The sequence below is a fragment of the Sus scrofa genome, chromosome 13, assembly GCF_000003025.6.
Source record: "Sus scrofa isolate TJ Tabasco breed Duroc chromosome 13, Sscrofa11.1, whole genome shotgun sequence".
Taxonomy (NCBI): Eukaryota; Metazoa; Chordata; class Mammalia; order Artiodactyla; family Suidae; genus Sus; species Sus scrofa.
Genome location: NC_010455.5, coordinates 48,193,405 through 48,220,133, shown reverse-complemented (window position 1 = coordinate 48,220,133; position 26,729 = coordinate 48,193,405). Strand labels below are relative to the sequence as shown.

General features: G+C 38.9%; 1 long non-coding RNA gene across 1 annotated transcript in view; it reads left to right on the top strand.

Annotated features, from left to right (window-relative positions):
- Positions 17,537-26,729, top strand: part of LOC110256263 — a 33,290-nt gene continuing 24,097 nt past the window's right edge. The window contains exons 1-2 of the long non-coding RNA XR_002337626.1: positions 17,537-21,262; positions 21,955-22,040. This is a non-coding gene — a long non-coding RNA (uncharacterized LOC110256263). The remainder of the gene's footprint in view (positions 21,263-21,954; positions 22,041-26,729) is intronic.

Sequence of the window (26,729 nt, the reverse complement as noted above, 5' to 3'; positions counted from 1 at the left end):
AAAAAGAGAGAGAGAGAGAGAGGCACAGGAGAAAATATGTTCTTCTGTGGACATTGTGGATATAAAGTTTCAAACTATGGTGGGGATCTTACATCTAGGGAAAGCCACGCTATGATTAACGAGGCAGAATTACGTCTCCCATTACAGTTTATAAAGCCTCAACTTATTTTCAAATAGTTTGTCTTGCTTAATCCTTTCAATACCCCCCATGAAGCCTGGAGAGTACAAGAAAGGGGTCTAAGCTTCTCACATCTGGTTAGGGTAGATCGATAAACAGGTAATATCTCTTTTGGTCCAAAAAATGCTTTTCACTCTACCATATGGTTTTGCCCCACAGCACGTGTTTCCATCACTAAAAGTTGGTACATTGATTCGTTTGCCATGAGGTCCCAGTTTGATGAAACTTGGAAAAAAATTTCCAAGGAGTCATTGCCAGAAGCTTTGTAGTAGTGGAAACATCCCGTCACACTTTCTTTCTTGGGGAGAACCCAGGGTGGCCCTTTGCAGTTAGCAGATGTGAGGCAAGTGAGGCCTCTTTGTTGTGGTTTGAGAAAGGCAAGCATTCCTGGTCTCTGGTCTGCAAAGTGGTAGAATATGACAGGGCTGGAGGACAGATTAGTTATGGTAACTGACAACCTGCTCTAACAGATAAACCTGAATATCTCAGTGGCTCAACTCAATAGTTTTTTATTTCATTTTTTCTTCTTTTTTTTCTTTTTATGGCTGCACCCATGGCATATGGAAGTTCCCTGGCTAGGGGTCAAATTAGAGCTACAGGTGCCAGCCTACGCCACAGCCACAGCACCTCGGGATCCAAGCTGTGTCTGCAACCTACACCACATCTCACGGAATGCTGGATTCCCAAACCCACTGATTGAGGCCAGGGATCAAACCTGCGTTCTCAAGTATACTAGATAGATTTGTTTCTGCTGAGCCACAACGGGAACTTCAATAATTTTATTTCTTACTCACATAAAGAATAGCATTCGGGTAGGCTTCATCAGAGACCTAGCTCTTTCTCCTGTGTGGGTCTGCTTTCCCCTCTAACCCCTGCCAGGTTTTCTGGGCCTGGTAGACAGAGGAAGAGAGAGGAGCTTGCCACAGACGTCACTTCTGCCCACATTTCTTTGAGCAGACCTCAGTCATGTGACCACACTGACCCTCACATGAGGGTGGAAAATGGAGCACCTGTGTGCCCAGAAAGATAGCTTAATGAGCTATCTTTAATAATAATTAATTTACTATAATTTCTATAAGTATTAATTATTTAATAATAACAATTAATGAGCTTCAGCTCTGACTTAAAGACCAAGGTGAATTTTATCCACAAAGGAGCATTAGTACCTACTTTTTGAGGTTTTGCATTATATAGTATTTCTGATGAACTAGAAGAGATCAGAGAAGGCCGGAGAGGCCAAAGGAGAATTCTCCATAAGGGATGAGATAGACTTGCCTGCTGATTGACCTCAGAGTCAGGGTCATGCTTTTCATGGGAGAAGATTAGGTCCAAACATCGTAGATGGCTAATGTGAAAAATCCCTCCTGATCCAAATGAGTATATTGAAAGAGCTGTGTGGCAAAGCATTGTGTATATTATTCAAAACCTATCCCCCAATATAACACCATATTGATAACCAAGTAAAGTGACCCATTCATTCATGCATGCATGCATTCATTCAACAAAGCTTATTGAGTACCTACCATATACCTAGAACATTCTAGGCACTGGGGACACAGCTCTCTCTGACCTTCTGAAGCTTGGGTTCCAGAGAAGGAGGAGCTAAATTTTAAATAATTGATTTCAAGTGGTCAGAAGTGCTATAAAGAAAACAGAGTTTGCTTGCAAGTTTAGGGGATAGAAAGTCACCAGAGTAGAAGGGGCTGGGGCTCTTCTGGATTGGATGGGAAAGGATACAGTGACTGTAACTCAGGGAGAGAAAGGCTTTGTTTCCCTATTTCTAAGATCCAACGAGATGCCTGCTGGGCCAGCCATGGTGTGTGCTCTGATCATCAAAAATTTTTCTGGAGTTCCTATCATGGCTCAGTGGAAACAAATCTGACCAATATCCAAGAGGATGCAGGTTTGATCACTGGGTTAAGGATCTGGTGTTGCTGTGAGCTGTGGTATAGGTCTCAGACACAGCTCGGATCCTGCGTTGCTGTGGCTGTGGTGTAGGCTGGCAGCTGCAGCTCAGATTCAATGGGAAGCTCCATGTGCTGCATGTGTGGTCCTAAAAACAAAACAAAACAAAACAAATGCTTTTTCTTCTATGGCTTAAGTCTACTCCACACTATGCAGCAGTGGTGACAAAAACAAAACAAAACAAAAAAAAAACGTAGCACAACGTGAGCTACTTGTGCAGGCAAATATCTTCCAGAGTTTTCTCTCTAAGTGGCGGCAATCAAGAAGCACACTTCTTGGTAATGAACACCCCTGGGGCTCTCAGATTCACCCCCACAAACTCCTTAGAAGTACTCAGAATAGAGGAGGGGCGTCAGAATTATGCAGTCTGAATAGGAAGAGGCCTGTGACCTCACAGGTGAAGGAAAGCATAGCAATTTTCCCTTCTTTCCAAGATTATTCAGCACCTTCTCTGTATCCAAAACGTGTAAAGATGTGGAGATTAAAAAAAGTGAACACATGTGACATAATCCCTGACTTGGTATAGATCTTAGTCTGGAGGAAAAGGGAAAGAGCTGGACAGAAACATCAAAGCCAGGAGTTCCCTTTGCAGCTCAGCATGTTAAGGACCCAGTGTTGTCTCTGTGAGGATGTGGATTTGATCACTTGCCTCACTCAGCAGGTTAAGGATCTGGTGTTGCCACAAGCTGCATCATAGGTCGCTGATGTGGTTTGGATCTGGCATTGCTCTGGCTGTGGTGAAGGCTGGCAGCTGCAGCTCTGATTTGACCCCTGGCCTGGGAATTTCCATATGCCTCAGGCATGGCCGTAAAAAGAAAAAAAAAAAAAAAAAAAATCAAAGCCACCCATGCGAGAGTTTTTGTGCTCCAACTGCATATAAAGCACCCGGCCCATTCTATGAAGCAGGGTGTTGGTGTGACATGGCTTGGGCTGCATCACGTGTTTTGTGAAGACATGAGGATATTTTTCTTGCCCACTGCACTCCTCCCAGGAGGATCCCTGGCTTTCTGCTCCTATTAACAGTGCTGCAGGTGCGTCCCTCCCAAGGGAATCCAGCTTCGTTCTGAATGTGATGGGGCAGCTGTGGGGGGGGGGGGTGGTCCCACAGGGCAGTAACTTTACCTCATCCCGGGATCCACCCCATCATGTGCGTCCTGATCCCCACCCTCCCAGGTCACTGTGCGCCTGCCAGAAACTACCTGTCCCCCAGCGTGTTGCTCTCCCAAAGTTAAACTTGTCATGACACAGATGCTGCAGAGGCCACGTATGAACACTGTGCCAGAACAGCTAGTCCACAAGGAACGTTCAGTCAATCCAGTTTGTCAGAAAGCCAAAAACTTAGACACATGTTTGATTGGATTCGTGCAAGAGTTGGTTGGTTTCATTTTGCGTGGAGTTTGGTCTCGTTAACTCACGTTATCTCGGCACAGTTCTCATCTCCTTGGGTTACAAGGGCTCATGTAGCAACAACCGGTGCAGTAAACCTGTCTCTGTTTCTGCCCCCCCAGATCTTCATTTTTATCTCCATAACTACCCTGGAAAGCACACCAGGGCAAGACTATGTCATCATTTCCACTACACACAGCAGGTGTTGCATATTTGTGTCATTTCAGGGTCTTGGCAGGAAAGAGGTAGTCGGCTCTAACAGAATCCCTGGAGGACAGTCCAGCAGAGGGACAGTTTGCAAGGGTGTAGGCAGGTTTAGAGGAACTGGAGGAGGGAGGGTGGGACCTCGGGGAGTGACGGGAAAACTCCTGTTAGGCATGAAAGGACATGAGGAGGAAGCAGAAGGGACAGAGATGGAGAGAGACAAGCTACCTTTGGCCAAGGAATGCATCCATTGTGTGTCAGATCCACAGTGGGAGATCCAGGGGAGAATAAAACCCCAAGCTCGGAGTTCCTGTTGTGGCTCAGTGGGTTAAGAACCACATAGTATCTGTGAAGAGGTAGATCTGATCCCTGGCCTCACTCACTGGGTTACAGATACAGTGTTGCCTCAGACTGTGGTGTAGGTTGCAGACACAGCTCGGATTCCATGCTGCTGTGGCTGTGGTGTAGGCGGGCAGCCGCAGCTATGCTTCAACCCCTAACCTGGGAACTTCCATATGCCGCAGGTACTGCCGTAAAAAGTAAAGAAAAAGCAACCCCAACCTCACTCTCTTCTCTCCTTTGATCCCCTTCCTGAGTTCCCTAGTTGCTAAACTCGCCTGAAAACCAGAGAGCATAGAAGCCTGTGGATATATCTTGTATTTGTCAGCCTCCAGGAACACAGAAGAATCTAGAAGGGCAGAAGGTAGAGCTGGAGGGACAGACAGAAGTTATCCAGCCCAGTACTGTGTTAATGCATTTCCAGAAAGGGTTGATTCCACACCCTGCCCTGAATCAGCATCTTACTTTTCAAGTGGAGCAGTCATGTGGACTCAGACTCTTGGGCTTGGGGGCGGGAACTTTGAAAGTGCCAGCCCATAGTTCCTGTCGCGACTCAGCAGTAATGAACCTGTCTAGAATCCATGAGGATGTGGGTTCTCTTCCTGGCCTAACTCAGTGGGTGGAGGATCCAGTGTTGCTGTGAGCTATGGTGTAGGTAGTAGATGTTGCTCTGATTCCAAGTTGCTGTGGCTGTGGTATAGGCCAGCAGCTGTAGCTCCAATTGGACCCCTAGCCTGGGAACTTCAATATGCCATGAGTGTAGCTCTAAAAATCAAAAAGAAAAAAAGAAAGAAAGAAAGCACCAGCCCTTTGGGGATGCATAAAAGTTCTCTCAAGGACCCTCAGCGAATGACCCTCCAGTTGAATGCCTCTTGTGACAGGGAGATCATTACACACCACAGCCTTTGAGGGCACTTCCTAATTAGAAGCCTCCACAACCCAGCTCCCTTTTACTTACTTATTTATTTATTTATTTATTTAGTCTTTTTGCCATTCCTTGGGTTGCTCCCACAGCATATGGAGGTTCCCAGGCTAGGGGTCAAATCGGAGCTGTAGCTGCCAGCCTACGCCAGAGCCACAGCAACGACGGATCCAAGCTGCGTCTGCAAACTACACCACACAACACCGGATCCTTAACCCACTGAGCAAGGCCAAGGATCGAACCCACAACCTCATGGTTCTTTGTCGGATTTGTTAACCACTGTGCCATGACGGGAACTCCCAACCCAGCTCCCTTTAAGTTTTAGTTTTATCCCCCAGCATCACCGAAACAAGTCTCAATCCTGAACTCCCATTTATAGAGAGGGACCTTAAAACTATACATTTTGTGCATGGATAATCACGCCCTTAAAACAAAGTGTGGTGGAAGGAAAGGGGCTACAAAGCTTGTACCAGTGTCCCAGGCAAAGGCAGAAGAGAATTCAAACCATGGGGAATAAAAGGGAACCACATTCTCCTTGTATCACACCACAAGCCCATCTAAAATTCTGAACACCCTAAAGACAAAGACGTGACAATAAAATCCCTGCACTCTGGAGCAGGGACCCTTCAGGCTGATTTAATTATATGTCAAAACCACATGCTCTCCTGGGCAAGACAGAAAAAAAAAAAAAAAAATAAGAGCCACAGCCAACAGCAACCAGTGTAACTTATGGAAACCTAGCAGCTAAAAATCCCTTTTGCCAGCTCAGAGGACCCCACTACTGCCTGTCAGGTATATTTCATCCTTTTAAAAATCCCAGCCTGCAGAAAGTGTTCTGTGTGGAAAGGGCCAGGTCTTTTGCAGGAATCAGTGCAAAACTTAGACAGTAGTTTATTTGTTAGGCTGGTACCACATGAAAAATGGAGGCGAGGTTTGTTTTCTGTAGCAGTAAGCCCATCAAGCCAGCTGGCACTGTGCCCGAAACAAATAACCAAGAAACAACTAGATCTGTGTGAAACTTGGTGAGAAAGTTTAGAGTTGGTGGGGCAAAGAAGGGGAGTGCCCGTGGAGAGAAAATGGACAGGCGCGAAGGACAAAGAGGTTTTCGAGTTTTCTTATTGGCAAGGTCACCATACAGACGCCTATGTGGATTCATTCCCCTATGCCCATCACCTGCATGAATTCAACTGTCACCACATCAGCCTTCCATTTGGAGCCTGGGAGTTTGTCTGACTTCTGTTTCACCATTTTTAAGAGCTGAAATTAAATGTGGTTGGTTCCATTTATTGCACTTCTCTTCAGCAACTGCAAACTTAAAACAGCCAGTTAGAAGTATCAGGTTTTTTTGGTTTTGCTCTGCTGCTCACTCTGCAAATGCCACAGCAACCCTGTGAGAGAAGCATCTCTATCAACTCACTTATCTTTTTGTCAACTAAATCTTTTCAAATTTGCCTTCAGTAAAATTCACTTTCTTTCTGTACAGTTAGTTCTATAAGATTTCACCAATGCATAGAGTTGTGTCACCTCCACAATGAACAGTTCTGTTACCCCAAAGCTTACTCTTGGGCTAAAAGTTGGTAGTCAAACCCTCCCCCCACCCAGCCCTGTGCCCTGGAAACCACTCTTTCTTTGTCTCTGCAGTTCTGTCTCCTCTAAAATGTCATATAAATAAAATACAGCATATAGGCTTTTGAGTCAATATTAACCACATTGTATGAATAAGTCAGGGCAAGCTCAGAGAAGTTCAGTAACTAGCTCCCAGGTCACCTAACTGGAGAAACAGAGCACAAATTTAAGGGTAGGTCTACTGATTACAACTTTTGTTCTTCCTCCCCAGTAAGGAGCTGGAACACTGCCTGACCTCAGTTTCCTTATCTCCCTCATGGAGAGGTTGGGGCGAGAGGGCGGACAATGAAATCATGGGTGCAAAAGGACTTTGGAAGGCATAAAGCCCTTTGGGGAAGCACACATTGCTTAATGTCTCTACTTGTCTTTGTCTCCTGCCAAGAATTTTTCCGGAGGGTCTTGGGCTCTCCAAGTTACCCCAGTGAACTTGGTGGCGCACCTCTGAACCTGGCCATAATCACTCTGTTTAAACAAATATATGTACATGTGCACAAGTACACATACTCCTGCTAATGCAAGGAGCATCACAGGAGGCTAAAAGACTTATCTTAACCAAAATGAAAACACACACACACACACACACACACACACACACACACACGCACGCACACACAAACATCACTGTTATCCACCAAAGAGGCAAAGCCACAGATTTATTTAATGGGATTTAGGTTGTGCAGGGGTGTTTTGGTCATCCGAAGGGATTTTTCTATTCTCAGGACATGAAAGTAACTGCTATGAAATAAAATTTGACTGGACTATTATGTCACAAGGAGTAAACATCATCTGCTGGCCTGATGGCTTGGAAGCCTCTCTCTACACTCCTTCTGCCAAAGGCTTTGAAATGTTTGCTTTCAGGCTGGATCCAACCATCAGAATATTTAGAGAAACACATGCCACAGCCCCACAAAACAGATCTCTCTCTTGGTGAGGATAAACCTGCAAAGCTGTAGCTTTCTCGAAACCACATAAATAGGGGTTTGGTTCCCTCCTCCACCACTGCTCCCAGTAAATGTTATTAAAAGCAAAAGTCGACTTTTCTTTGTTACTGCTGTGAGGGTACAGTTATAGAAGTAGGCCCAACAAAGTCTCAGGAGGGACCTCACACCGTTTGCTCTATTCCAGAGCTGTCTAGTGGACAGATAATGCAAGCCAGACAGGCAGTGTTAAATTTTTTAGTAGACATATTTTAAAAGGTAAAAAGGAGGAGTTGAAATTTATTTTAATGATATGTTTTAAACTAGTGTATCCAAAACATGTAATCAACATACAGTGATGAATGAGATAGTTTCATTCTCTTTTGTATGGTAAGTATTGAAAATCCAGGGTGTGCTTTATACTCACAGCATTTCTCAACTCAGACCAGCCACTTTTCCAGCACTCCGACATGCGATTAGGGACTACCGTATGTATTAGTGAGTGCAACTTTACAGGCAGAGGTAAATTCAAATCCCCATGGGGCCTCTTAATAGCAGTGTGACCTTGGGCAAGTTGTTTAAACTCCATACCTCAGTTTTCTCATTCAGGAAAATGATGATGTCTACTCACGGAGTGAGTGTGAGAATTAAATGAGATAATCCAAGTAAAATTTCTGGCATGTGATAAGTGGTCAATGAATGTGCACTGGTATTAGAAGCATAATTATTGTGAGGTCCTTCTGTGGCACAGTGGATTAAGACTCCGACTGCAGTGGCTCGGATCACTGTGGAGGCACAGGTTCAGTCCCCAGCCTGGTACAGTGGGTTAAAGGATCTGGTATTGCCATAGCTGTGGTGTAGGTCACAGCTGCACCTTGGAGTCAGCTCCTGGTCTAGGAACTTCCATATGCCAAGGGTGCAGCCATAAGATTAAAAAAGAAAAAAGAAACATAAATATTATGGTTTTTATTGGTGTGTAAGTTTCTATTGAGAAAGTCAAATCTCATTGGTCTGTCTGGTTTTGGGGGGAGGATGTGGCATGGGGTTTGGTTTTTATTTTTTTTAATATCTGTTTTAAATCTTTTCTATCCTGAAATATTTATGATGTAAACCTATTTTCTCCAAATTTAAGTAACTTATACCTCTGAAAAAAGAAAAATCACGAATGATGGCAAATAATCATGTTTAACAAAGCAATTGAATCTAAAACTAATTTTTGAGCACTGATGTCAAAGCAGGCTCTTGTCTGGTTTTTGAACTTTTTGAGTGATCTGAGCTATGCTTTAAGGTGAACAAAGCATTTAGACACTTTAGAAAGACGGCTAGTCACTCGTCTGTCTTTGGATTTCTCATGGAAATGGAAGCTGAAATCAGATTCATTACCTCCAAGATGGAGGAGAATTAAGAAGGCAGCCCAAGGAATAAGTCATATTTTTACACCTCTTAAGAGTTAAAGTAATATGTTCCTCCATGTTATTTCTTTATCATGGTCAGAATTTACCTGTAGTATAGAAGAGGTTTACTCTTTTTTGTGGGTAAGGAAAGAGGGTAAGGAAAGAGGGTTGAAAAAGTTGGGTAGTGTTACCCAGTCACAGCCAGAGAGCCAAGACTTAACTATAAGGCTTTCTCCAAGGCTGTATCTCTAATTACATTTTCTAAATCTTCAGAGCCTCAGACCTACAATGTGAATGTGCTGGCTCTTCTGCTCATTATTTATTATGGGCGTGTTTCCTGACCTTTCTAAGTTTGCTTTCCTCATCTATAAAGTGATAGTAATGTCAGTCTTATGGGGATTCAGGGGGGTTAAATGTAGTGGGTTTAGTAGACTGAGTAAGAGTGTTCCCCAAATAGTTAGCACACACTCTTGTGTTGGTCACCTAAGCCAGAACTCCTACCATATTCACAGAGTAGGCGTTGAGTTGTTTGAATGTTGTTTGGATGTTGGTGTGAGCTTTGAATGGGAACTCTGAAGGAGTTTCAGAGCTATGCTTACTTATATCAAAAAAAATCTTCGCAGGTTGGGGGGTGACCACTGGCATGGTGACTTTTGTGCATGTTGTTTGATTTCAATGTACCCATCTGGCTTCCCATGACTTTTGTTTGCTCTGAAGCATTCCTCATCCTATACGATCCCAAAAAGAGGCTTCATCTTGCAGCCATCACTGCCATTCGGCTGGCAGACAGCATACCTGAGCTCTTAAGTGAAGGCTTAGTGGGAAAAAAAAAATTGCTTCACTTCAAGGGAAGTGTGGCTCAAAGTCTTGGCAGGACACACAGAGCTCCCTCCCAAGGAACAGTTGAGTTGTTTATAAAAGTGTGGGTAAGGTTAGGGGAACCAGCAAGGGGTGGTAGTGAACCTTGTGCTTGGCTATAGAGGGACTGTATCAGCCCAAACTTAAAGGAGTAAGGAGGCAACACAGCATCACTAGAACTGGAGAGGGCACCCTAACGGCTCTTGAGTGCTGTCTCAGGGGAGATGGGGCCTTCAGCGGAAAGACAACCCAAACTTAGGGGAAATAGCAAAGATAGGAGGGGAAATAAGCCTGATGCCCTCACTCTCAGGCCTCTTGACAATGCCCTTGACTGGCTGCATTCAAGAGAAATTTAAAGGGTAAAGGGGCCCGCTGATGGAGGCCATGAAGATCAGCCTCTCAGGAGCAAAGAGCTTGGTGAAGAAGGAGAAAGAATGGATCTGGAGGAGCAAATGGAAAATATTCAGCACAAAAATATCATTTGGTTTGGATCTGAAAACGTTTCCTCAATGACAGACTCTCCAGTTCCTAAATTTGGAAGGTGTTTTGGAAGAGAGGATGACCAACCTGATGCCCTTTTCAAGTTCTATACTCATACACTCTAATGTGCTCACTAACCTACAAAGCCCTCTTCCTTCCCTAAGGGCTTTCTTTCTGGACGACTTTTTCCAACCTGCATGTTAGAGCCACTCTGTAAAAATGTGTATGACTTAAGAGACCGGGACAAGAAAACTAACAAGCATTCTACAATAAATCAGGCACGGTGCTAGGTAGTTAACTCAGGTTAACTCTCAGTTTGTGCTCCCAGAGGCTCCATCCTCCAATAGGAAAGGAGAAAATTAAGGTTGAAGTTCATCATTTTCAATGTAAACAGAAATGCTACCGTGATACATTATAATGGAAATCCAGGTTAGGCTTTGGGAAACGGTTAACGCTCATCTGAAAGACGTGATTTACACCATAAAGGTGACTCTGTATCTAATATTTGTGTAGAAAACTTGAAGTAACACACACACACAAATAACAAAATATCAGACATCTTTTATCCCATCTCACAAAGATTTCTGTGATAAATTTTCAGTAAGTCTCTGGGTAAGTTTGGCTTGTGTACCTATTTTTTTCCTTTTGGATACATTTGGAATTATACCACAATTATCATTTCCTCCCAGTCACTATCTTAAAGACTACCTATAATCTAAAAGAGTAGTTATTACTCAGGGACATACGTTAAAGTTCATTTAAAACTTTATTTTTTAAAACATAATTTTCAAATAAAATAAAAACAAGTCTTTCCCTTGAAGCAACAGTTTAATATATGTGGAGTGAATGGGCTTTGGGCATCCTTAGCTTTTTTAAAGCTTCTCCGGTGATTTAGAGCCATATTACCAATTGCGAATCCATACATTCTAATGGGAAGAAAGGATAGCAATGGAATCCCTACAGTATGAATACAAACACCCTTCTTTTTAACACAGCATCTGGCTTATTATAATTATTTTCCTCTTATCACCAAATAATTCCATTTGATTGTGGTGGAATATACACACCATAAAATTTATCATTTAGACCATTTGTAAGTGTACAGTTCAGTGGCATTAAGTACATTCAGTGTTATGTAACTATTACCACTGTCTATTTACAGAGATTTTTCTTCATGCCAAAAATGAAACTTTACATCCATGTTTCCCATATCCCCAGCCCCTGGAGAAAAATAATATTTTTAAACATCATTTCATATAAACCATAAAATATTCTTTATATGAAACTTCTCTTATTTCCTAAACCATTATTATAACTTTGGATAGTTATGTTGTTTCCCAATTTTTCTTTCTAGACTTCAGTAAACATCAGTGTATATGTTTGTATGTGTGTGTGTTTCTATTTGGTTCTTCTTTATATCTTCTATTCTATGCTGAGATTTTGTTTTTTATTTGTTTCAAGTATATTTGCAGTTGCTTGTTGGATCATATGTATAATAGCTGCCATAAAGTCTTTATCATGTAATTCCATACTTAAATTTATATATATAATTCATATATAATATATAATTATATAGTATGCAATTCATGCATATATTATTGTATCCTTGAAATAAACCCATGGAAGTAAATTTACTGGATGGTATATACAGTATTTTAAAGCTTTAGTGCTCTAAACATAAAAGCTTGGTTAAATCTTTATTATTAGAGAAGTATGTCGCACCACATTCTCTCTAAGAATGTTTATCATATTTGGTAGACAATTTTGTCTAGTAGTTCTGATTTCTAAGTAGCTTATTAATAAAAGATATGTTTATTTTACATGTTTGTTAGCCACTTTTATTTTATAAATTATCAAGACATTTGATGCTTTATCTGCTTGAGTTTTACTGTTCATTTAATTCATTTATTTAGTTTAACATTTATATAGAATATTTAATACTTTTGCTGGTGGTATTTGCTGCAAATATTATCCTAGTTTGTTATTGTAATTGTATTTTTTATTTTGTAAATACAAAGTTTAAAGTGTGTAAGTGTTAAAACTTCTAACTTTTAGGATGAGTGTCTTTTGTTCTTACCCTAAAAATTTTTCCTCTATTAAAAAGTCAATAATCACTTATTTTTTTGCTATTTATACTTTAACTTTTTGTCCATTTAACTCTTAGATGTACCTACCTAGAATTAATTTTGGGCTTTTGAATTCAATGAAAAGTAAACTTTTTTTTCCACAAATAACTATCACCAGATATCTATATGTTAAAAAACGTTCCCCACTGACTTATGATTGCATCTTCAGCATATATGTCAGAATTCAATGTGCTAACTAGGTCTGCTTCAGAACTACATATTCTGTTTCAATAATTATCTTTTGGGAGTTACCTCTGTGACTCAGCAGTTAACAAACCTGACTAGCATCCATGAGGATTGGGTTCAACCCCTGGCTTTGCTCAGTGGGTTAGGATCCAGCATTGCTGTGAGCTGTGGTGTAGGTCGCAGATGCAGCTTGGATCCCACATTGCTGTGGCTATGACGTAGGCCAGCAGTTACAGCTCCAATTTAAGCCCTAGCCTGGGAACTTCCATATGCTGTAGCTGCAGCCCTAAAAAGCAAAAATAATAATAATTTTTAACTTTTAACTTTTTATTATGGAGAATTTTAAGAATATTCAAAATATATATGATTGTATTCTAAAATCCCATGTGTTCATCACCCAGATTCACACTCTATTTTTTTTTCAAAAAAGCATGATTAAAAAGCACAAAAGAAATGGCCAGGAAAAAGGAAAAGGCTAATAATCCTACCATTGTATCTTATTCCTTTATGACTTTGTCGCTATCAATAAAATAAGTATTAAATAGTAAGACCAATGTAACATGACAGAGGAAAAGCAGTTGTTCCAGGAATATTAGCTAAGGAGAGCCAGAACAAAGAATATATGAGGTTCTGATATTCCTAAAAGGCAAGACAAAAAGAAAACCTAAGTCATATAAAAAGCATGTGAGTCTGTAAGAAGTGATGAACCTTTTCTTTACATGAAATTCAAAGAGGAATGTTTTATTTAAACAACATGGAACAAAATGGGCAATGTCCTCCAAAGTAGAATTGCAAAAGATAACAAAGCAAACTTCAGATTGCTTTTTCTCTTCTCAACTTTGGATAAAAACCAAAGTCTGTTTTTAATCACTGTCTTGAGTACATTTCAGCTAAGAGCTAAAATAATATCATCCAGGTATATAGTTTTTAAAAGATGCTTAGCAAATCTAAGATTATAAGCTACAAGTTTTTAATTAATGGTACCCTTGTCATGACTAAAAGACTGATAAACATATCATAGTTCTTTTCTTAGAAAAAAAAAAAGGGAGATTAAGCCCCCTTGCTTTTGACTGGTGATTTTCAAATATGGTGTGGGGCTTTTTTATAATAACTGTAAAATGGATTTTAAAAAATGCATGTTTTAAGGCTCTAGCTCCAGGTAAGATGGAGCAAGCACACTCTACCTTGTATCTCCTATTGAACACAACTGTTGAATCTGGACAGAAGGCATAGAGTTACTATTTGTGAACTCTGAAATGTAATTAGTAGCAGGTAAATTAGGGAAGAAGACTAGAATTTGAAGTGCCACCAAAATGATTGTGGACTTATTATTTTTCCCCTTCAGCATGCCCTGGCCAGAACATCATGCAGCCTAAAACCTCAAAGAGAGTACTGGAGTGCAGACACTGCTCCAGGACAAACTTTCTAGCCCCAGCTTGAGAGGGAAAGGGTACTTTTTATGCTTGGAGACAGTGTGGAAATCTTCTGTTTTATCTTCTGTTTTTCCTTTCCTTGGTTCTCTCCCACTGTGTCTTCCAGGCAGTCCCATGGTGGCAATAACAAAAACTGCACCTGGAACTAGCAGAAGTGAAAACTCTGAGAGAAGGGCAACTTTATCTTTATCAGATGGACATGTGATCCCAAGAGTGGGGGGAAACCCTTCCACTGCATTTGTTCTTCTCTATCCTCTGCCACTTGGGCCCAGACATGGATGTAGTCACAAATATACCTAACAGAAAGGGTAGCTAAAGCCCAGCTCTCAGGGCATATGGCCAAAAATAGGAGCCCCAGGGAAATGAAAGCTCCCAGGGAGATTAGAGATGAGGAACTCAAGAAAGAATCTCCATAGAGTGATTTACAAACACATGGGCTCACCCTAAGTTATGTATCCAAGAGTCTGGTTCTAGCCAGCAAACCAAAGACTATGAGAATTGAACTAATAGCTAGACCAAGGCCAAAGTCCCAAACTCACTACCAAGTAACACAGATTTTGGACATATCCTAACAGCACTGCAAAAGCTTTGAAAATTGAAATGAGGGCATTTCCGTTGTGGTTCAGCAGATTATGAAACCAACTAGTATCCGTGAGGACACAGGTTCACTCCCTGGCCTCACTCACTTGGTTAAGGATATGGAGTTGCAGTGAGCTGTGGTGTAGGTTACAGACACAGCTTGGATCTGGTGTTGCTGTGGTTGTGGTATTGGCTAGCAGCTGCAGCTCCAATTCAACCCCTAGCCCAGGAACTTCCAAATGCTGTAGATGTGACACGACACCCCCTCCCTCCCAAAATAAAGCAAAAAAAAAAAAAGAAAGAAAGAAAATTGAAATGATATTGGAAACAGGTTGGAATTTGCGGTCTGAAACTAACCAGTTTGATTGCCTACTAAAACAAAAACATCAATAATTTTCATCATATTTAAACAAGACTGAGTTTTATAATATAATATTCATAATGCTCAAAATCCATCCAAATTGCTGGATATGCAAAAGATGAGAAAAACCTCAAACTTCACAGAAAAGGCAATCAACAGACCTCATCACCACAACACACATATCAGAACCATCTGGCTAAGACTTTATAGCGGCTATTATAAAATGCTCCAACAAGTAATCACAAACACACTTGAAATAAATGGAAAAATATAATGTCTCAGCAATGAAATAGAAAATATAAAAAGAAGTCAAAGAGAAATTTTAGGACTAAAATACGCAATAACCAAAATTCAAAAAAAAAAAAAAAACAAACTCATTTTATGGATCAATAGCAGATGGAAACGATAGAGGAAAGAGTTAGAACTTGAAAATAGGTCAATAGAAATTATGAAGAACAATAGAAAAATATTAAAAAATAAAAATCTCAGGGACATATGGACCAGTAACAAAAGTTCTAACTTTATGTCATCAGAGTGCCAGGAGAAGAGAAGGAGAAGGCATACAGTGCTGAATTAATAGTTGAAGAAATAGTGGCTGAAAACTTCCCAAGTATGGCAAACAATATTTATCTACAGATTCAAGTAACTTGTCAAGACTCAAACTAGATAAACCCAAAGAAATTCAAGACTAAACATAAACAAATTACTACATTAACATCAATGAAAATTTCCTGAAGGCAGCCATAGAAAAATAGTACATTACCTAGAGTGCAGTAGTTACTCATGTGACTCCAGATTTCTCATCACAATACTGTGGAGGCAAGAAGAAAGTGTCACAACATTTATAAAGTGCTAAAAGTAGAGAACTGCTAAATTAGAAATCTATATCTAGAAAAAAAAATCCTTCAGGAATGAGTATGACATAAAAACCTTCTCAGTGAAGGAAAAGTGAAAGAATCAATTGCTAACACACCTGCTCTAAAAGAATTGCCAAAGAAAGTTCTTCACCAGAGGGAAATGGCACCAGAAAGAAAAACTGGAATATCAAGAATGAAGGAAAAACAACAGAAATGGTAAATATCTAGGTAAATATAAAGAAATCTCAATTGAGTTATTTAGAATAAATTTGATGACTGAAAGCAAAATTTACAACAACATTGTATGTGGGTTTCTAGTGTATGTTGATTTGATATATAACACAACTATAACATAGACAGTGGATATAATAATACCTACATAGTTGTAAGGTTTCTGTATTCCATTTCAAGAGGTTAAATATTACTTCTAAATAAATTATGTATTTACTTTAATCATCAGGACAATCACTTAAAAATCTATGTAAAGAGATATAGTCAAAAATCACAATAGATAAATTTAAATGGAATGCTGAAAATATTTAAATAATCCCCCCCCAAAAAAAAGCTTGGGAAAGGGAAATAGAGGAATAAAAATAGAGAGAAAGACAGAAAATAAATAATTAAATGGTGGTTCTAAATACAGACACACCAATAAGTTTCTTACATTTGAATGTATAAAACAATAATTAAAAGACAGAGATTGTCAGAAGGGATTTTTTTAATGGCTCTACATACTATCTGTAAGAAACTTACTTTGAATATAATGATATAGGAAAGTTAAAAGTAAAATTTTGAAAGAAGTTATACTATGACAAAATTAATTTTAAATAACCAAAATGGTGTTATTAATATCAGATAAACTTCATAAAATAAGGAATAAAGATGGATGTTACATAATGATGAAACCGTCAAGTGACCAAGAAGACATAATAATCTTAAATGTTTATACATCTAATAACACAGTTTCAAAACTCACAAACACGGACAGAACTGCAAAAAAAAAAAAAAGGTAAATTTGCAATGAAAGCTGAAGTCTTCAACAAACTTCTCTTAGTAATAAATAGTTTTAGTAGACAGAAAATTAGCAAAGGTATAGTAGAACTCAACAACATCATCAACCATTTGAATCAAATTGATTTTTATAGAACTTTCCACTAAGCTATATCAGAATACACACTCTGACCCAGACAAAACTTCCCTTGAAAAAGACACATGCACCCACATGTTCATTGCAGCACTATTTACAATAGCCAAAACATGTAAACAACCTAAATATCCATCAACAGACGATTGAATTAAGAAGATGTGGTACATATACATAATGGAATACTACTCGGCCATAAAAAAGAACAAAATAATGCCATCTGCAGCAACATGAGTGGAACTAGAGACTCTCATACTAAGTGAAGTAAGTCAGAAAGAGAAAGACAAACACCATATGATTTCACTTATATCTGGAATCTAATATAGAGCACAAATGAACCTTTCCACAGAAAAGAAAATCATAGACATGGAGAACAGACTTGTGGTTGCCAAGAGGGAGAGAGAGGGAGTAGGAGGGACTGGGAATTGGGGTTAATAGATGCAAACTACAGCCTTTGGATAAGCAATGGAATCCAACTGTATAGCACTGGGAACTATGTCTGGTCACTTGTGATGGAGCATGATAATGTAAGAAAAAAGAATGTATACATATATGTGTGACTGGATCACCTTGCTGTTCAGCAGAAAACTGACAGAACACTGTAAATCAACTATAATGGAAAAAATTTAAATTATAGTTTTAAAAAATACACATTCTGTTAACCACACATGGGACATTTACTAAGAGGCACTATTATCCTAAGTCATAAATCAAACCATAACAAATTTAAAAGAATTTAAAGTATGTTCTCAGGTAATGATGAAATTAAACTACAAATCAGTACAAGAAAGAAGATAGCAGAAAAATTCTCCAGATGATTGGAAGGAAGGAAATAACATAAGAGCAGGGATCAATGAAATTGGACGCAGGAAATTCTATGGGAAAAAAAAAAAAAAAACTATGAAAAAAATGTAATAGTCTTGTTAAAGGATCAGTAAAACTGACAAACCTTGAGCAAGACTGACAAAGAAAGAAGAGAGAAGACATGAATTACCAATCTCAGGAATGAAACAAGGGACATCAGTATAGATTCCACAGACTCAAAAGTATAATAAGCAAATATTATAAACATTCTACACACAAATATGACAAATAAAATGGACTAATTCCTCAAGAAGAACAAACTATTTCAAGTCACACATTATGAAATAGATTATTTGAATAGCCTTGAAACTTAAGAAAATTGGATTTGTAATGTAAAAATACCCAAAAACATACAACACTACCAAGTGGGGCTTATTTCCAGGATGCAGTGTTGATTTTTTTCAAAAATTAAGCATAATATTAACAAGCTAAAGAAGAAAAATCACATGATTATATCAATTGATGCAAAAAAAAAGACATTGACAAAATTCAATACCTATCATAAGAAAAACTCTCAGAGAAATAGAAGCGAATGGAACTTCCTTAACTCAATAAAGAGTATCTTCAAAAACCTAAGCTGCATTGTGCTTAAAGGTGAAAAACTGAATACATCCTCCCTGATATAAGGAACAAGACAAGGATGTTCACTTTCACCACTCTTATACAAAGTGCTGCTGGAAGTTTCTCCCAAGTGTGATAAGTAAAGGAAAGATATACAGATCAGAAAGGAAGAAATCTAACCATTCTTTATTATAGATGACACACTTGTCTACTTAGAAAATCCCAAGATATCTACCAAAAAACTTCTTGAACTAATAAGGGAGTTTATCAAGGTCACAAGATACAAAATAAATGTACAAAGTTAATTTTATTTTTGCATACAAGAAATGAACATACAAACACTAAAATTAAAAATTAAAATCACTCAAAAAAATCAAAGTATTGTATAAAATATGTTCAAATGCTTATTTGCTAACAAGTTAAAAAACTGATGAAAGAAGTCAAAGAAGACCTGAATAAAAGGAGAGGCATACTATGTTCATGGATTGAAAGACTCACTATAGAAAAGATGTCAGTTTTCCCCTAAATTTTATACAAGGTGAAAGCAATTCATATTAAAATCCCAGCATACTCTTTGTAGATACAGAAAAGAGTATTCTAAAATTTGTATTGAAAGCAAAGGAACTAGAATAACTAAAATTATTTTGAATAAGAAATGCTGGGAAGAATTAGTCTATTGGTTTTCAAAACATATATCTACAGTAATCAAGACTGTGTGATACTGGCAGAAGAATAGACACATTGATTGATGGAACTGAAGAAACACAGAAATAGATCCAACCAAATATGCCCAATTGATTTTTAACAAAGGAGTAAAAATAATTCACTGAAAAACAAATGGTGCTTTTCAACAAATGGTGCCTGAAGAAGTTGACACCCACATGCAAAAAAGCTGAACCTCAATCTAAATCTCACACCTTATACAAAAAGAAACTCAAATTAGATCATCAATTAAATGTAAAACTATAAATCAATATAAAAAATAGAAAATATTTGGGACCTAGGGCTAGACAAAAAATTCATAGACTTGACCTCAAAAGTATGGTCCATAAAAGGAAAAAAAAATACCCTGTGAGAGGATGAAAAAAATAAGCAACACACTGAGAAAAAATATTTGCAAAATACATATCCAATAAGTACTAATTTCTAGATTATAAAAGACTTCTCAATCTCAGCAAAGGAAAAAAACCATCCAATTAGAAGATGGACAAAAGACATAAAAAGCCATTTCCCTGAAGAGGATATACTGATAGCTAGCAAATGTGTGAAAAGATGTTCAGCATCATCAGCCATTAGAGATGCAAATTTAAACCAAAATGAGGTGTTACACATATATATCAGAGAGGCTAAAATCAAATATAGAGGTAACACCAAGTGCTGAAGAGAATGTAAAGAAACTGAATCATGCATACATTTTGGTGAGAATGTAAAATGGTAAAGTCATTTGGAAAACAGTTTGACACTTTCCCAAAAGGTTACATACTACATTATTCTATTGACTAACATTATTGAGATGGGAAAATTATAGAAATTGGGACTGGTTTACTGGGAGCCCAGTGTGAAGGAGAGAGCAATAGTAGGAGGGAAGTGGATATGGCTTTAAAAGGACAACATGAGAGATTCTTGTGTTGGTGGAAATATTCTATATCTTTATTGTATCACTGTCAATATTGTGGTTGTGACACTGTACCATTGTTTAATAAGATATTACCATTGGGGGAAACTTGGTGAAGGGTGCATTGAACTTCATACTGTTTCTTAAAACTGTATATGACTCTCTGATTGCCTCAAAATAAGGAGTTAAACTTTTTAATATATTTTTTTCCTTTGGGGGCTTCTAGATGAATGATTGGAAATTCTATGGAGTGTTATTTCAATGTATGATTAAGCATTACTTCGTAGTAGCCTAATAAGTTAGTTATTTAGACTTCTTAAAACTTGATATTTATTCATTAGAACTAGATTACTCTGGCTTTTAATTCTGAATTCTACTAAGAAACCTGTCTGCCAGGTAGGGTTTCACAGAGCCGTGAAGCTCTTGCTGTGCATGTAAGCACCATCTGGTCTTTGGAAACTCTGAGCTATAAGGGTAGAATACATTGTACTGTGATATCTTACCTGACTAAAATTTTCAGGTTTTTTTTTTAATCCTAAATTACTCTTGGTTTAGCTTCATAGCGATTAATTGAGTTTGCTGGAGATGTTTGCTTAGCTTGACATTGCCTAGAAATTCCTATTTCTGTAAGCAGTATGTGTAACCTATAACTTTGCAATAACTCGACTTGCACAGATCTTTTGTATGGTGGTTCACATTGAGTCATCCTCACCTGAACTGCTAAAACCAACATATACATAATGCCAAAGAATTTGCATAGACCCTGACCCTTCATTGTTATCACTGAGCTATCTTTCCACTGGAAAGACAGAAGAGCTTGCGTGGATGGGCTGAGAAGTCTTGTTCTGCTAACCACCCAGGGCAAAAAAAGTATGAAGGCCTTGACCTTACACTCTCTGGCTTGACTACTGATTTTCCTAGGTGAGTTTAATAGCACAAAGTCCAGATCAGGGGCGCTAGTGAATGCAGATAGTGTGCTTTAGAATGAAACAAGACCCAGATACACTGAACACAAACTGTATAAACAGCAATGGTAACCATTGTCATGAACATGAATGATTCTGACTTGTATTAATGTCCAGGTAGAGGCTTTTCCTATTTCAGTCCAAGGATGCACTGTGAAAAAAATCCGTTTTCCTTTTTCTATAGAACAAAGTGGGCTTTGTACACTTGTTGGTGCCATTTGTGGCAGAGAGGGAATTTCTCAGATTGCTCTGGAATGATGAAGAGCATGTCTCTCATCCAAGAACTGAAATGATACCTTCAGGTGAGTCTGGAGTCCAAATCCTCAAAGGAGGGATTTAGGAAAGCATTTGAGAGGATCAGGTTTAAGCCAAACAATCCCTTAAGAAGAAATTCCATTCACGTTCTTTCTTTAAAACAGGAAATTAAACAGAGTCATTATAAGGCAAACTCAAGAGAGTGGTAGCACCATCCTTCCCTACTGTTAGTTGAATAAATTTCATTTTGGGTCATCTCTGCATCGAACACTCTATTTAAACTTGATCCTGGCAACCATAACTCGTTTAAAGTGCAACAATCAGAATTTGAAGCAAAATGCATCATTTTAGAAACATGCATTATACCCAAAGTACAGCTCCTTGTGTAATTATCAAGATTTAAGTCTCCTGGAGTATTATTTTAAGTAGTTCATTAAATTCATGGGCCTATTTCCAAAACTTGGAGCAGTTGAGAGGGCCAGATTATAGAACATGGATTCTTTCAAGACCCTGGTAGAGTTCACATATTTTATGAAAATTACTTGAGGCAAGCCAGAAAGCTGAAATGGTGAAGCAGACATCGGTTGGCATACTTTCCAGATGTTTTTATTTTTAAGTTTCATTAAGTGAATATCAGCAGAATAGTGAGTGCAGACCCAAACCCCACCCAGCAAATAACTCTTTCAATTGCTTTCAACCAAGCCTTCTCTGCACAACTGAATTGCATATTGTTCTTTAGGAACAAGAAGAAAGACTTCATACACATCCTCTTCAATTCCTACCCGAGCAGAATGTTGGTCAACACTCCTCTTGAAGCACTTAATGGTGAATGCTTAAAATTAATCTGATTTTATTGGGATTTTATTTTCCTGTGCGCCAGAATGAGGGATTTGGGGGAAATTGTTCAACTCAGTCAATCTTCATTTGCTTTATTCTAACAGGTCAGAGTTAAAGAAGTCCTAGAGGTGGGAGTACATTGTGAGACATAGAGTTGCTAGCAAGGGGGTCATTATAAAGGAGAGGAGAAGAGGTGGGGAGGCAGTAGAAGATGGGGTTGGGGCAACAGAGCTGGACTGCATCAAGCCTTGCAGCCCAGTGGAAAGACTTTGGGTTTTTTCACTCTGAATAAGAAAAAGAACAATCAAAAACTTTCCTACAGAATAGTGACAATATCTAGAGCTGGAAGTAGAATCAACATCCCCGGAACCCCAGATCCCCCAGTGGAAATTAGGGACTCTTGAGGAGAAGGGAGGGGAGCAGATGCTGGGGAGACAGCCAACAATGTGTACAGCACACTCGGTGTTCCAACAGAGAATGATAGAAAGTAAAACAAAGCATGCTTTTGAAACCAGCAATAGTCACATATGTGTCGCACACACATATACACAGAAAGAGAGAAAAATCTTGCATCCCAAATACCTTTGTAGCCACGACAAAGTGAACAAAGTACAGAAACAAAATAATTAGAAAGTTACTGAAGTGCTTTGATCAAAACTGTTTTTTTTTAAATTAGGGTCACTTTGAGGAGTTCAGACTCCTCAGGAGTACATCTTCTGAGTTCCATCTGTCCAGTGTTTCAGGAAACAGTCTGTTTTGGCAGTCAACTGTGTCTACAGTTCTTACGTAAAATATGTTAAACATCTGTCCCTGATCAATTTAAATATCACTGCCTTTATTGTGTCTAATGCTGGCCCATCAAAATATAACTTATAAGATTTTTTTTTCCCCAGCCAGTCTTCAGAACTGCTTCTTTGCAACATAATTGTTCTCTCAGGACTCAAAAGGAAATTTTCTAAGGATGACAGTTGTTCAGTTTCTTTGTAGACAGGTATCATTAATTTGGGGACCACATGGGATGAATCTGACCCAACCCCTGTTTAAATATATGTCCACTCCTGTTTGTAGATTGTAGCTCAGAGATAGTTCTTTTTTTCCACCAGGGCAACCTTGAACCCATATTCCGTGCAAGAATGAACTTACATCAGTACTAACGTGCTGACCAATATGGATTTTCCAGCCAGCCATGATTCTAATACTCCCAAGGCAGCCCCCCAGAAAAGGTTCTCTGTACACACAACACCATGGTTACTGGCTCCTATTGATACTCTACTATGTTCCAGGTTCTGAGCTGAGCTCCTCACATACTATAGTCCAGCTTCACCTCCCCACCCCATAGCTGTGCAACCTTGGGTAATGGACTTAGTCTTTCTGAGCTCAGTTTCTTCATCTGTAAAATGGGGAGAACATCACAGTGTTGTAAGGATTAAGTAAGTTAATGCATGTGAAGTACTTTGAACAGTAGCTGACACATCATATATACCAAATGTGTAACCTATGAATTATCTAATTTAATAGCCCTCACAACAAAGGGCTATTATTATTACATAGCATCATGTTCCACCTCTTATTGACTGAAGGTAAGAAACAATAAATGACAATAGCAGCAATCACGAATAATATTAATAACTGGGCTAAGTAGGTTATGAGCATTATCATTAATGGTTACCATACCTTTATTCCCATTGGGAAACCAGCTTTAAAGTGGTTAGGATCATATGGCTGGATTGATGGAGCCACAATTCAAATCAAAGTCTTCTGATAGGAATATCTGTGCTATCTCCGTTACACAAGGCTACCTTCCTCCTTCAGGAGTTTTGTTTACATGGTACAAACCAATCCTAAATTAAATTTTCACCAAATTGGCCAGTGGGTTTTGAATAGCTTGTGTTCTTCACTTGGCCAAATTAATAAATTTGGCATCTTAAGATCATGATTTTTTTATTTTAATTTAATTTTTTAAATTTCGTTATTTAAATGGTATCTTTTTTCTAAAATCGTATGCTCTTTTTCTATTTCTTCTCTTGGTTAAAAAGTCAAAGTGATTTTAAGAATGGACTTTAAAAGTGTTTCTTGGAGTTCCCATTGTGTCTGTGGTGTAGGCCAGCAGCTGTAGCTCCAATTCAACCCCGAGCCTGGGAACTTCCATATGCCATGGGTGCAGCCCTAAAAAAGCAAAAAAAAAGGTGGACTTTAAAAGTGTTTATATTAAAGTTTATCTCTCTTAGGAAACAACATGGCCAGGGGAGGATGAACTGTGCAGTCATGTGCATTGAATATGAGTTCAGTACCTGCAATACCAGAGCCAATATTTTCTTTTTCTTCTTTTCTAATCTATTTCATTGAAGTATAGTTGATTTGCAATATTGTGTTAAGTTTCGCAGTACTTAAAAGTACTTAAAAGTGATTCAGTTATAAATATATATGTATAAATATATGTGTGTATATATATATATATTTTTTTTTTCTTTTTCATATTCTTTTCCATTAGGGTTTATCACAGGAAACTGAATATAATTCCCTGTGCTATACAGTAGGGCCTTGTTGTTTACGCAACCTATATATGCTAGTTTGCTAATTCCAAACTCCCAGTCCTTCCCTCTTCCACCTCCTTCCCCCATTGGCAACCACAAGTCCATACTCCATGGACTTGTGTAAGTCTGTTTCTGTTTCATAGATATGTTCATTTGTGTCATGTGTTAGATTCCGCATATAAGTGACATCATATGTATTTGTCTTTCTCTTTCTGACTTACTTCACTTCTTATGATCAACTCTAGGTCCATCCATGTTGATGCAAATGGCATCATTTCATTCTTTTGTATGGTGGAGTAATACTCCATTGTACATATGTACCACATTTTCTTTATCAATTCCTCTGTTAGTCAACATTTAGATTGTTTCCATGACAGCCAATATTTTCTTACTTAAGCAACAAGTTTAAAAGCAACAGAATATTGAATCAAGTATGGGTTAGAACCACATGTCTTACAGTGAGGTTCAGGGATGATTCTGCATCAAATCCTCTTGGCTGGTAATTAGAAGACATGTTGCTTGCTGGGTGAGACTGGCTGAATCCAGAGATTTGGAGGTAAGAGCCAGCCATCCACAGGGTAACAACTCCACCCTGGGATCCACAGGCACAGGACAAGTTGAAATTTCTGCTTTCCATATATGGCTTTTTCTGATCCTCATCACCTTTAGAACTGGCACCCAGAATCAAAATGGAGCCCTTACACACAAGCATTCAGACAATGGGAAATCTCTTACCACCAGTCAAATAAAGGTTGAGAGAAGAGAGAAATGGAAATTACAGTCAAGAGGGACAATGTCTCCCACGCGTAATCCTCTGAAGCTTGGTTTATGTAAGAAATCCATGCCTATTAGCTCAAAAGCCCAGAGACCCCAACATGCAGGTCTTATCCCCCTACCTCATCCCACCTGCTTAGCTAAAAGACAGCCAGGCTAAAGTAGAGAGCCTGGGCCTCCTCTCATTCTGCCTGATGGCTATTAATACAAAATCATGATGCCTTCAGCTGCAGGTAACATTTTTATATCCTATTCTTGATTAGAACCAAGTTCCACAGCAAGATGGTAAGGATGGCAGGGGAAATTCAAATCATACTGATGGCCCAATAATTGAGGACCTAGGATGGGCTCTCTTTGGCTTAGCATGTTAGGTGCAGCGTCTCATTTTATCTTCACAACCTAAGAGCTAGGTCCTCTTTTATTCGCCTTTTGTAGATGAGGACACAGAGGCACAGAGAGGTTTAGGGATTTTCCCAGAGTGTTCAGACAATGTTAGGAAACACGATACTATATCCTAAATGCTCTGCTCGACAGCCTCAGAGGTTTGGCCCCAGTTAGTTACAGGTCCCCATGTGGCAGTGGCCAACCAATTAATTCAGTTAGATACACACATGTGGAAAACAACAAAAAGGGAGTATGTTATTGCCCACATGCCTTTGATGTTTGACTATGCCTATGACTGGGTCTAAGTTGAAATTGATCAGCAGCAAGTGTCTGAAGAGCAAACAGATCACAATCTGGTGAAGACAGATTAGGTTTCAGTTTTTAGAAATTCCAGCTTTTTTCCCCCCTTGGACTGGGACAGTCCCAGCACAGTCACATCCAATTCTGGGTCTGTGTTGTTAAAAGACATTGACATTTGTTGGGTAATCACCATGTGCCAAGCACAGAATGGAAAGTTCCCATACATTTTCTCATGTAACCATGAAAATTATCCCAGGACAGCAGTTACTTCTGTGATCCCATTCTTCCAATGAGGCACATGAAGTGTAGAGTGGATGTAGACTTCAAAGTAGGATCCAAGTGACCCCAGAGCCTGAGATATCCCACTATATCAATGTTTTCCAGAGAAACAAAACCAATAGGAGATATGTATCTATATCTATCTAGATAGGGATAGATATAGATAGATATAGAAATATAAATGAATTACAGAAATTGGCTCCTGCCATTATGGAGGATGAGAAGTCCCAGAGCCTGCCATCTACAATAGGGAATCAGGGGAGCTGGTGGTGTATGCAATTCAGTCCACATTCAAAGCCCTGAGAACCAGGGAAGCCAATGGTAGAAGTCCCTGTCCTAGTACGAAGTCCCGAAAACCAAGAACACCAGTATCCAAGGGCAGAAGATGGATGTTTCAACTCCAGCA